Consider the following 13042-nt stretch of genomic DNA (forward strand, 5'->3'; position numbering starts at 1 on the left):
ATGTGCCTTGCTTCCCCTTTGCCTTCTGCAATGATTGTAAGTTTCCTGAGGCCTCCTCAGCCATGTGGAACTGTGAGTCCATTAAATCTTTATAAATTACCCAGTCTCAGGGAGTTCTTTATAGCAGTGTGAAAACGGACTAATACAGTAAGTGTGGAGTGGGTTGTGAGAATCTGAATTTCTAGACAGCTTCCAGGTGATGCCAATGCTACTAGTCTATAGACCACACTTTGGCCAGGCGTGGTGGCTCATGCCTGTAATCCCAGGGTTCTGGGAGGCCAGGGTGGGAGGATTGTTTGATGCCTGGAGTTTGAGACCAGCCTGGGCAACACATTGAGACCTACCCTGAGCTCCACAAAAAATTAGCCAGGCGTGGTGGTACTTGCCTGTAGTCCCAGTTACTTGAGAGGCTGAGGTGGGAGAATCACTTGAGCCCAGGAAGTCAGGATAGTAGTGAGCAATCATGGAGCCATTGCACTCCAGCCTGGGCAATAGAGTAAGACCCTGTCTCCAAAATTAATTTTAAAAAAATACAGAGAACACACTTTGAGTAACACCTTATAGATGCTCAAGCTTGAAGTGAGACCCTAGTGAGGACCTTTTACTCCCCACTTCTCCATTTTATAATCACCAAAGTGCTCCCTTCCTCCTCTGCCTACCCATCCATCCCACTCTGAAGAGCAAATGGACAGAACTGAATGACTGACAACCCACATTGTCTCCCTGGAGAGGACCAAAGGAATCCAAGGGACCAAGGAAGAAAGAGAAAAGCAATCAAGCAAGAGAAGTAAATACATCTACCAACCTCAAAAGGAGTGGACACACAGGGTGCCCTAAAAGTCTAGAGCAGAGGCCATAAACTATCTGCAATTGTCTGGATATGTATTTCATTTTGGAGGGTGCCTCCACCGTGTTTAAAATTCTTTGAAATCAATTGTTAACATTTATATACTTGGAGATTTTATCTAAAAAAGCTGGCCGGGCATGGTGGCTCACGCCTGTAACCTCAGCACTTTGGGAGGCTGAGGCAGGAGGATCGTTTGAGCCCAGGCATTCGAGACCAGCCTGAGCAACACAGTGAGACAACCCCCTCTCCAAAAAAAAAAATGTAGCCAGGTGTAATGCTCCTTGCCTGTGGTCCTGCCTACTTGGGAGGCTGTTGTGGGAGGATCGCTTGAGCCTGGGAGGTCAGGGCTTCAGTGAGCTATGATTGCATGGCTATACTCCAGCCTGGGTGACAAAGTGAGACTCTGTCTCATAAATAAATAGATAAATAAATAAATAAATAAATAGGATTTACACTTGAAAAAATTAGGAAATCCTGCCATACTGGTCCCCATGCATACTATTCTCCCATAGTGACTCTGAGTCTTCTTCCGTCTGCCTAGGGGTGGTCACAGCTCTCATGGTAGCTAGGCCCTGTGTACCTTGTCACCCTTGTTGGTTCCATTAATTCTGCCACACTGTGTAAATAGATAATTCATTCGCTCTCTTCAGTTTACCCTGTGCTATCTGCTTCCTTCCTTGGCTACTTATTACAGATCTTCAAGCATTAAGGGTATGATACTGATGTATGTTACCACTTCTGTCACAAAGATAATGCTATAATCCTCCATCTCCACCTCATCTTTCAGTCTCAGTTTTCTCATCCAAAAAAGTGCGAATGAAAATACCCACTGCTTGGAAGTCAGATTAAATATGTTGCTACCTGGCACATACAAATGTGAGTTTCTTTCCAACATCACATTTTGGAGAATAAAAATAGCCCTGGCAGAAATGTCTCAACAGGTTGTCCTAAGCCTAGTTTCTATTTTTTGCTTTCAAAGCCAGAATCATGTTGTTTTTCACTGTTTAGGATCATCATTGCCATAATGATCTGTTAGGGCCCCGCTTCTGGTAATAGTCATAAACAACAATATCTGCCACTTACTGAGGGTTACTATACACCAGGGACTTCCCACACATTGTCTTTTTAAAAATTTTATTCTGTCCAGGTGTGGTGGCCCATGCCTGTAATCCCAGCACTTTGGGAGGCTGAGATGGGCAGACCACCTGAGATCAGGAGTTCAAGACCAGCCTGGCCAACATGGTGAAATCCCATCTCTACTAAAAGTACAAAACTTATCTGGGCATGGTGGCAGGCACCTGTAATCCCAGCTACTCAGGAGGCTGAGGCAGGAGAATGGCTTGAACCCAGGAGAGATGGGGGTTTGCTATGTTGCCCAGGCTGTTCTCAAACTCCTGGGTTCAAGCCATTCTCCTGCCTCTGCCTCCTGAGTTGTTGGGATTACAGGTATGAATCACTTCGCCTGGCATCATGTATTACCTTATTGAAAGCTCACAGCAACTGTAGGAGGTGAGTGCCATTATTTGTTTGTTTGTTTTTTGAGCTGGAATCTCACTCTGTCACCCAGGCTGGAGTGCCATGGCGTGATCTCCACTCACTGCAACCTTCACCTCCCGGGTTGAAGCGATTCTTGTGTGTCTCAGCCTCCTGAGTAGCTGGGATTAAAGGCATGCGCCACCATGCCCGACTAATTTTTGTATCTTTAGTAGCGATGGGGTTTTGCCATGTGGTCAGGGTGGTCTTGACCTCCTGACCTCAGGTGATCCGCCCGTCTCAGCCTCCCAAAGTGCTGGGATTACAGGCGTGAGCCACCACACCTGGTCGTGAGTGCCGTTATTAACCCCCTTTCCCAGATGAGGAAACAGGTGTTGGTATTAAACTGAGGCTTCAAGAGAGTTGTTTTCCCAGGGTCAAGTGGTAGAGCTAGGATTTGAACCCAGGCTGGTCTGACTTCAGAACTTGATCTGCACTCCCCTCACTATAGATGTCTAATGAATTATTGCATATATTTCTAACGTATCCTGTTATATGTCAGACACCCATAATTCACCTTGTAGTGGGACTTTCTGAAAAATCCTATGTCAGGTGCAGGCTGTATTAGTTTTCTCTTGCTGGCAACGCAGGTGTCCTCAGCAGAGAAACAGACCCATCGTCAATTCCCCTTCCTCTCCACGTGTCCCAGGCTAAGCCAATCCAGTGCTTCCCATTCCAGTAGCCACACTAATTGACTCAGGAATGGGCATTAGATGAAAACTGGCCAATCAGAGTGAATTTCAGGAATGCTGGCAGGAGTCACCAGAAGACTGCTCCCTTCTGAAGCTGGACTTGAATCTGAGAAAATGTGGCCTGGGGCTGCTGGTGGCCAGCTTGTCCCCATTAGGTGACACTATGCAGACAGAAGAGCCAAGCAGCAATGGAGGAAAATCAGGTACCTAAAGTTAGCTCAACCCCTGCCTCATTCAGTTATACAATTCAATAAGTTCTTTTCTTCTCCCCAGTTTAAAGTTTACTGTGTTATGTTCACTCTCAGTTGGAAGGATCTTAGCTGATACAGCAGGTCAAAGCCTTTTTAGGTAAAGCATTTGCCACTTGATCTTTGTGGTATGATTCTGGCCACCTTACTGTCAAATCTCAGATGTAACAGCATTTCATCTGTAAATATTTCATATCTTTTTTTTTTTTTGAGATGGAGCCTCACTCTGTCACCCAGGCTGGAGTGCAGTGGCACGATCTCGCCTCCACCTCCTGGATTTAGGCAGTTCTCCTGCCTCAGCCTCCTGAATAGCTGGGACTACAGGCATGCGCCACCACGCCTGGCTAATTTTTGTATTTTCAGTAGAGACGGGGTTTTGCCATGTTGGCCAGGCTGGTCTTGAACTCCTGACCTCAAGTGATCTGCCTGCCTTGGCCTCCCAAAGTGCTGAAATTACAGGCGTGAGCCACCGTGCCTGGTCATCCATCATATCTTTAAAAGGCAAAAATTATTTAAGAAAATATAACCAGAATAGCATTAAAAATGAAAAATTGGCTGGGCATAGTGACTCACACCTGTAATCCCATTGATTTGAGAGGCCAATATGGGAGCCACATTTGAGGCCAAGAGTCTGGGCAGCATATCCAGACTCCACCTCTACAAAAAAAAAAAAAAAAAGAAAAAAAAGAAAAAACCGAAACAAACAAACAAGCAAACAAATAGCTTGGTGTAGTGGCACACACCTGTAGTCCCAATTACTCAGGAGGCTGAGATAGGAGGATCACTTGAGCCCAGGAGGTCAAGGCTGCAGTGAGCTATGATCTTGCCACTGCACTCCAGCCTGGGCAACACAGTGAGATCTTGTCTCTAAATATAAATAAGTACAAATAAAATAAAAATCAGCTATAATGTAGAATCGTATTTATGACTAACTGTTGCAACCAAACTTTTCCAAAAATTTCCCATGAAAGGTATAATTATACTCATTAAAAATTGCTCCTTAAAAACTGTCAGTGACTTTGTTGTTTGAATTTAAGATCTTTAGATACATTTTGGGAAATGAGACGCAGAGAGACATCAAGAACCTATTAGCAGGAGTTGAGACCAGTATGCAAAACGTGGCAAAACCCTGTCTCTACAAATAATACAAAAATTAGCCAGGCATGGTGGCTGTGAGCCTGTGGTCCCAGCTACTTGGGAGGCTGAGACGGGAGGATGGCTTGACCCTGGGAGGCTGAGGTTGCAGTGAGCCAAGACTGCACTACTGTACTCCAGCCTGGGCAACAGAGTGAAATCCTATCTCCAAAAACAAAACAAAACAAAAAAACAAACCCATTAGGAGTGGGAGTGTGAGCATATAGATGTGTGTGCGCACATACACACATTTCTTCTTATGTGTGTGTTTATGGAGCCAAAAGACTGCATAACCCTAATTGGAAATCTAACAGTAAAGCCATTTTGATGTTGCAAGCAGCTGGTAAGCGGGAATTTACAAACTACAAAGAGTAAAATATAAATAACGAAGCTGAAGAAAAAAAAAAAGAGAGAAACAGAAAGGACACCTACGGTTGCCAGTAACTAGGGATGGATGAAATAAGAAGCATTTTCAGTTTTAGTCAAACCTTTAGAATTTTTCAAAATGCTTAAATGAGAAAAATAAGGAGGTGGAGTGCGTGTGGGAGTGGGTACTGCCAATTTAGATGAAGCTAAAATTTTAAATCTTGTTAAACAATCCCAACAAATTGGCATTCAAAGTGTGCTATTAATAAAAGCGTTCCTTTAAAAAAAAGGCTTGGTGTAAACCACTTTTTTTCTCTTCTCTCTTCTCTCTCTCTCTCTCCCTCTCCCTCTCCCTCTCTCCTTCCTTCCTTCCTCTTTCCCTTCCCTTCCCTTCCCTTCTTTCTTTTTCTTTCTTTTGACAGGGTCTCACTCTGTTGGCCAGGCTGCAGTGCAGTGGAGCGATTTCGGCTCACTGCAACATCTATCTCCCAGGCTCAAGCGATCCTCTCACTTCAGCCTCCTGAGTAGCCAGGACCACAGGTGCATGCCACCACCCCCGCCTAACGTTTGTAATGTTTGTAGAAGTGGGATTTCGCAAGGTTACCCAGGCCAGTCTTGAGCTCCCAGATTCAGGTGATCCTCCTACCTTGGCCTCCCAAAGTGCTGGGATTACAAGTGTGAACCACCACCCCTGGCCTCCCCTTTCTACTTTCCCTTAATATGCTAAGGTACTTGGGTTACAAAGACTGTTCAACTTTTAGTTCCTTTGTTTATTAGCTGTGTGACCATGGAGAGTTAACTAGAACTTTCTGAGCCTCAGCCTCCAGGCTAAGTTAAAAAATTTTTTTGTAGACATAGGTTTTATAGACAGCACTACTATGTTGCCCAGGCTGGTTTTGAACTTCTGGCCTCAAGCAATCTTCCCTCCTTGGCCTCCCAAAGAGCTGTGATGAAAGGCATGAGCCACCATGCCTGGTCTGATCTCTGTTTTTAAGTATTGGCAATGAAGTCACATTTTTCTAGAACACCAATGAAACCAAACAGAATATGTTCTGCAGGCCACATTTGGCCACAATCCTCTGGGTTGCATCAGTTGCCTTAAAGAGGCAGAGAATGAGATGATTTCAGCCCTGGAAAGATGTTCTGCTCCATTTCATCCTTGGAATGGCTATCATGTCAAATGCAGGTACAAGATAATAACTAACATTATGGAGTGCCCACTGTGTGCCAGACACTCTCCCTAGCACTTTACTTGAGCTAATTTGTGAATACGTCCAACAACTACTTGTTTTCATTTGGGTCACAAATGAAAGTTTCATAAATGAGCTGAAAGTCCAGGTTAGGCACTGAGCCACTCAATGAAAACCCTGCACATTGGGGTCAGCAGTTCCATCAGAGACTAGCTAAGGAGGGACTTTGGTTGGCTGACTCCCTGAGGCCCTCCACTCCCCTCAATTTTCCTTTGAGGATCCTTAGAAGAGGGGGCAAGTGTTCCCAGTATAGGAACAGCAAGGGCAAATGCCCCAGGGGGCAACGGCCTCTGTGATTTGGGGAACAGCAAAATGAGGGAATGATTGAGGGGGAGGGAGGGGCATGTGAAGGGATTCTGCCTGTACCCTTAGAGAAACCCAACTGTAGAAGGGGTGGTGGAGGTGGGAGAGGGGTGGTGAGGGAGGGAGAGGGGTGGTGGGGGAGGGAGAGGGGTGGTGGGGGAGGGAAAGGGGTGGTGGAGGAGGGAGAGGGAAAGGGGTGGTGGAGGAGGGAGAGGTGGTGGGGGAGACAGATGGGTGGTAGGGGAGGGAGAGGTGTGGTGGGGAGGGAGAGGTGTGATGGGGGAGGGAGAGGGGTGGTGGAAGAGGGAAAGGGGAGGAGGAGGAAGGGGGTGGTGGAGGTAGAAGAGGGATGGGGTGGAGGAGAGAGGGGGCGTGGAAGAGGGAGAGGGTAGTGGAGGTGGAGGAAGGAGGGGGTGGGAGTAGTGGAGAAGAAAGAGGGGGTGATGGAGGAGGAAGAAGAGGTGGTTGAGGAGGGAAGGGGTGGTGGAGGAAGGGGGCATGGAGGAGGGAGAGGGAGGAAGAGGAAGAGGAAAGTGGGAGGTGGAGGAGGGAGAGGAGGTGGTGGAAGAGGAAGAGGGAGTAATGAAGGTGGAGCAGGGAGAGGGGGTGGTGGAGGAGGGAGAGGGAGTGATGAAGGTGGAGGAGGGAGAGGGGGGGAAAGGGAGTGATGAAGGTGGAGGAGGGAGAAAGGGTGGTGGGGTAGGGAGAAGGGGTGGTGGAGGAGGGAGAAGGGGTGATGAAGGTGGAGGAGACAGAGGGGTTGGTGGAGGAGGGAGAGGGGGTGGAGGAGGGAGGGGGGTGGTGGAGGAGGAAGAGGGGTGGGGGAGGAGGGAGAAGGGGCTGATGAAGGTGGAGGAGGGAGAGGGGGTGATGAAGGTGGAGGAGGGAGAAGGGGTGGTGGAGGAGGGCGAGAGGGTGGGAGAGGGAATGATAAAGATGGAGGAGGGAGGGGAGTGGTGGAGGAGGGAGAGGGGGTGGTGGAGGAGGGAGAGGGGGTGGTGGAGGAGGGAGAGGGGGTGGGAGAGGGAGTGATGAAGATGGAGGAGGGAGGGGGTGGTGGAGGAGGGAGGGGGGTGGTGGAGGAGGGAGAAGGGGTAATGAAGGTGGAGGAGGGAGAGGGGTGGTGAAGGTGGAGGAGGGAGAGGGAGGAAGAAGAGGGAGAGGGGGTGATGGAGAAGGTAGAGGGTTGGTGGAGGAAGGTGGCAGTGGTGTTCCTAACCCTTGATCTTGGCTTGTTAACCCTTTCTGAGCTTCCCTCTAGTGGGGGGATGAGGATCGTCGGTTGTTCCCACATTTAAGGGCAGAGCCTGGCGGGGGGTGGTGTTGGTGCTCGAGGGTCACGCGCTGGTGGCTTTGCCGCGGTGGTGGCAGCGGTGGAAGAGGCGACACCGCTGGAGGCAGCGGAGGGACGGGCCCACCAACGCTGCAGGCGGGTAAGGCGAGCGGGGGCCGAGGGCCACCAGGTCCTGCCCTCCCGAGCTGCAGCACGTGCTGGCTTAGGGGGCCGTGGGGGGTCCCGTGGGGGCGCGGCGGGGACGCAGGACGCTGCCTCCCGGATTGGGGCTGCTGGAGCGGGAGGATGCGCTAGAACCGGGGGTGGGGCGAGGAGGGACTTGGGGGCGGGGAGACGGCGCGGGACCCGCGCTATCCTTTGGGATTTTGAGGGGCGGGTCCCGGCAGGGGCCCCCAACGTGGCTACTCCTGCGAGTCTCCGAGAGGGAAACAGGTGGTCGCGGGGTGGCTGTGGCGAGGTAGCTCCTCTCCGGTAGCCACGGGGTGTCGGATGTGCGCCTTTACCCACCCGTGATGTGCGCCTTTACCCAGGCTGGATGTGTGCATCTCCTGGAGCCGGCTGGGACCCCGCATCGGGCTTTGGTCAAGGATCTTTCGAAGGGGTAGGAAGACGGGAAACTCAGAAAGTGCTGAAATCTGGGCACTAGAGTCACAGTGTGTCTGATTTTTACCCGCATCCTCACTCCCACTCCAGGTCATAGCACGTTCCCTGGATCAAGGTTTCTGTAGTTAATCAGAGGGCATCTCCGCCCCCTACCCAAACCCCATCCCGACAATATATCCTTTTTATTTCACCTCCTAAACCAGGAGTTGCAAACTCAGATGCACACAGGGCCAGGCAGATGCACAATGGGTCCAACTCTTACCTGATTTCAACTATGCACCAGGCGCTGTCTATAGTTATTCATTCATTGAATCCTCACCACGCCCCCTGAACTTGCTACTTGTGATGACGGCGATTTTACAGATAGGGAAACAGGTAGGCAAGGTGAAAGTCGCTTACCCAAGATCACATGAGTAGCAAGTGCCAAGTCAGGGTGGGACTCCAGGCAGGTGGCTCCAGAGTCCTGGCTCTTAACCACCGTGCTGTGCTGAGCAGATGAGCTGTGGGGGTCACCAGGAGCCCCACCAGGGAGATTTAACGGCTGCCAGGCAGAATCGCAGACCCTGTGTGGCCAGACTGTCCAATTTATTGTCTCAGCCTCCTGAGTAGCTGGGACTACAGGCATGCACCACCACACCTGGCTAATTTTTGTATATTTTAGTAGAAATGGGATTTCACCATGTTGGCCAGGCTGGTCTCAAACTCCTGACCTCAGGTGATCCACCTGCCTCGGCCTCCCAAAGTGCTGGGATTACAAGTGTGAGCCACCTCACCCGGCCTTAATTTTTGTATTTTTAGTAGAGACAGGGTTTTGCCATGATGGCCAGGCTGGTCTCAAACTCCTAACCTCGGGTTATCCGCCTGCCTTGGCCTCCCAAAGTGCTGGGATTACAGGCATGAGTCACTGTAGCCAGCCCTGAGTTCTTATTTTCACACCCCTGAAGCTCAGATCTGGCCCCACATAATTTAGTGCAGGGAAGAATTTTGGTGAAGGGAAGAAGTTTATTTTGGAAGGTGTGGCTATACAAAAAAATGACAGTGTTCACACTGGTCTTACTCTTATCAGGGCCCTGGGGCCCTGAGCTATTCCCTCTTGTAAAACTTTTTTTTTTTTTAAACTTACTGTATTTTTTTCAATAGATTTTCCTTTTTTTTTTTTTTTTTAAATACAGTCTCTCTCTTTGTCCCCCAGGCTGGAGTGCAGTGGCATGAAAATGGCTCATTGCAGCCTCGACCTCCTGGGCTCAAGCTATCCTTCTGCCTCAGCCTCCTGGGAAGCTAGTAACACAGCCATGTGCCACTGTTACCAGAAAGGGATTCCGATCCAGATCCCAAGAGAGAGCCCTTGGATCTCATGCTAAAAAGAATTTGGGGCGAGTCCATAGAGTAAAGTGAAAGCAAGTTTTTTTTGTTTTGTTTTGTTTTAATTTATTTATTATTGAAAGCAAGTTTTTTAAGAAAATAAAGGAATAAAGAATGGCTACTCCATGGGCAGAGCAGCAGCATGGGCTGCTCACCTGCTTATACTTACTGCTACTTCTTGATTCTATGGTAAACAAGGGGCAGATTATTCACGAATTTTCTAGGAAAGCGGTAGGCAATTTCTAGAACTGAGGGTTCCTCCCCTTTTTAGACCAGGTAGGGTAACTTCCTGATGTTGCCATGGCATTTGTCACTGTCATGCTGCTGGTGAGTGTGTCTCTTAGCATGCTAATGCATTGTAATTAGCATATAATGAGCAGTGAGGATGATCGGAGGTCACTTTGGTCGCCATCTTGGTTTTGGTGGGTTTTGACCGGCTTCTTTACCGTATGCTGTTTCATCAGCAAAGTCTTTGTGCCCTGTATCTTGTGCCGACCTCCTATCTCATCCTGTGACTTAGAATGCCTAACCTTCTGGGAATGCAGCTCAGTAGGTCTCAGCCTTATTTTACCCAGCCCCTATTCAAGATGAAGTTGCTCTGGTTCAAATGCCTCTGACACCATCATGCTCAGCTAATTTTTTGATTTTTTTTTTTTTTTTGTAGAGATGGGGCCTCACTTTGTTGGCCAGGTTGGTCTTGAACTCCTGGGCTTAAGCAATCCTCTTGCCTCAACCTCCCAAAGTGCTAAACTTACAGGTGTGAGCCACCGTGCCTGGCCTAGTCTTCAAGTTTTTTGGGAGCCATAGCTCTGTCTTCCTCATTCTTATATTCCCACATGTCACACATACCGTATTTCACATCATGATATTCAGGAAGTACTGAATCAAATGTAATTAACTCAAGTAAAGTAGAGGTTCAGTCTCTTAGACACCTGCCTCAGGCAAGAAATCTCTCTTCCCCTCTGAGTTATAATGGAAGTCACTGTTCTCAAGCTTGTAGGATAAAGAGCAGCACAGACTCTGACATAGGACCCCTTTGTTTTCCTCGCTGCCACCCCTGAATTCAAAGTCGTTTTGTCCCTATGTGGGTGTCAAGCAGCTAGGAAAATGGGCCCAGCATGAGACAATTTCAAACAGTGCAGCTTTTTATTATGCAAAGGTAACAGGGTTTCTCGCAGCGTGACCCCAGCAATAGTGGCTCTCTGTGACTGTTACCTCAGAGCCAGGAAAGAAAACAACCTTTCAAGAGTATGAGTCAATCAAAGGGTGCTACTGACTTCACCTTTTGCTAGGGGGCCAGAATCTTTTGAGGGGCAAACCTATAATTCTAGCAACTAATAATGAGTCTTCAAAAAGCAACAAAACAAAACAAAAAACTTCCTAAGAAACCAACCCAAAACAAAACAACAAAAACAGAATGGAGAGAAATCTGGGAAGATCTACAGAAGATTATAAATCTTTAGGAGGTAGAATGGCCAGAACTAGATTTCTGTCATTTTGGTTCTACCTGAACCAAAACATGACCTGAGAAGGACTCAATGACGTGCCCTATGAACTTCATTAGGGATTGATGGATTCAATAAACTCCTGTTGCAAAAATGTGAACATAGCAACCACTTACATTTTAGTCTGAACTAGCCACTTTCTGACAGCTGGGAGTTGTAAAGTCAACTGCTTACAGGGTCCGAGCATGAAATGTCAACAACTGAAGCAGGCAGAGCCAGAAAACACAAGAGTGGTGGGAATATAGTGAGTTGGGAACACATGCTCCATCTATAGGAGCAGCAGCAACTCAGTTCTGGGCAATCATTACCATGAAAAATGACAGGTTCAATGTTACTGTATGTTTTGGGAAGTTGGAAATCTAGATTTTTTTACATGAAGTCTTCCAATTAAAAAATGTTAAAACATTTTATTATTTTACTAGTTCTTCCTCTTTCTTAATGGTAGATTCCTCTGAAAATCTGATTAAAGCTATCTGTCGTGCCTAGGAAACTACAGCACATACTTTTTTTGTATACAATTTCAAGACATTCATAGACCGTCTCCCCCAATCCCATGGTGTCTCAAGGGCAGCAGGAATGCCTGCCCTGGTATTTATACTTTCCAAGAGAGGATCTGATTGGCTGGGTTTACCACTGTCAAATAGGTTGTACTTCCATTGGGTAGAGTTTCATCTGTGGTCTCCCCCTCATGCCCTGATTGGTTGCTTTTGGCTTGAGCACCGATTCTGAATCCCATAGTGACCATAGCTGCAGAGCTGGCTTCACCCAAAGCACGGCTCAGACAGACATTTCAGAACAAAGTATCCCAGGGATTACTTTTCACAGAATTAAAATGTGGGCACCCGTATCATTTGAACTTCATGAACCTTCTCTTCCCAAATTCTCACCATTTGGAAAACTCCTCTTGCTCCTTTTCATCTTTCTTCTTGTATTAAAAAAAATTCTGGTACAGCCATTACATTTAATTTTTATGATCTTGTTTAAAAGATTAGCTGTATTGCATCAAAGTCATACAAGTACATAGTTTAAAAGTCAGATTATAACATATTTATAACAAAATATTAGTTTCTGTTCCTCTGTTCCTGGTCCATCCCTAGAGACAACTCCTGCCAACTCCCTTACCTGTTTCTTTTATTTCTTCTTTTTAATTTTTTTGGAGACATAGTTTCACTCTGTCACCCAGGCTCTAGTGCAGTGGTGTGATCATGGCTCACTGCAGCCTTAACCTCTCGGGCTCAAGCCATCCTCCTGCCTCAGCCTCCTGAGTAGCTGGGACCATAGGCGTGCACCATCATAACTGGCCAAGTTGTTTCTTATGACATTCCCCCATCTTCGTATTTCTAAACTCGATTTTGACATATTTCCAGCTATTTCATTCACTGTCTCACTGACTCATTAATTAGCTGATTAAGTAAACACATACACAAGAAGCCTCAACTATAGGCTAAGGGCTGTCCTGGTGCTATAGAGAGAGGAGCAAAAACAGATACACTGTCTATTTCTATCTCTATCTTTCTCTCTCTGTCAGTTTCTTTGTCTTCCTGTCGGTCTCTCATTCACTGTTTTTATCTCTTTGCCTCTTTGTGTCTGTCTCAATCATTTTGTCTCTGTTCTCTGCCTCTCTCTCCACATCTCCCTAGGTTTAACATAAAATGCTCTCTTTCTCTTTATCTCTGTCTTTCTACATCTCCCTACCCCCTGTCTTTCCCATCTCCCACACCCTTCTTAAAAGGGCATGACTATGAAAGCGTTCTTTCCAGGTGAGGCCTTTTTTAACCAAGGACTTAGCAGACACTTTTGTCTTGTCTTTTGTATACAGTATTTGAGGGCGGGGGCGAGGTGGGGAAGTTAGCTGGTTTGCACTTTAATGTAGTTTAGTCAAGATAGTCTTTTTATGAACGAATT

The 13042-nt window shown here is 47.3% G+C and overlaps 1 protein-coding gene across 2 annotated transcripts in view; it reads left to right on the forward strand.

Annotated features, from left to right (window-relative positions):
* Positions 1 to 3144: 3144 nt before the first annotated feature.
* RPH3A (rabphilin 3A) overlaps positions 3145 to 13042 on the forward strand; it is a 338247-nt gene continuing 328349 nt past the window's right edge. Inside the window, exon 1 of one of the 2 annotated variants that reach the window (XM_025402467.1) lies at positions 3145 to 3275. The gene's annotated coding sequence lies outside the window, so the exon portion shown is untranslated. Of the gene's footprint in view, positions 3276 to 7583; positions 7807 to 13042 lie in introns of those variants that run through there. The other variant, XM_025402465.1, reaches the window with a different exon arrangement.

The sequence above is a fragment of the Theropithecus gelada genome, chromosome 11 (assembly GCF_003255815.1).
Source record: "Theropithecus gelada isolate Dixy chromosome 11, Tgel_1.0, whole genome shotgun sequence".
Lineage (NCBI taxonomy): Eukaryota > Metazoa > Chordata > Mammalia > Primates > Cercopithecidae > Theropithecus > Theropithecus gelada.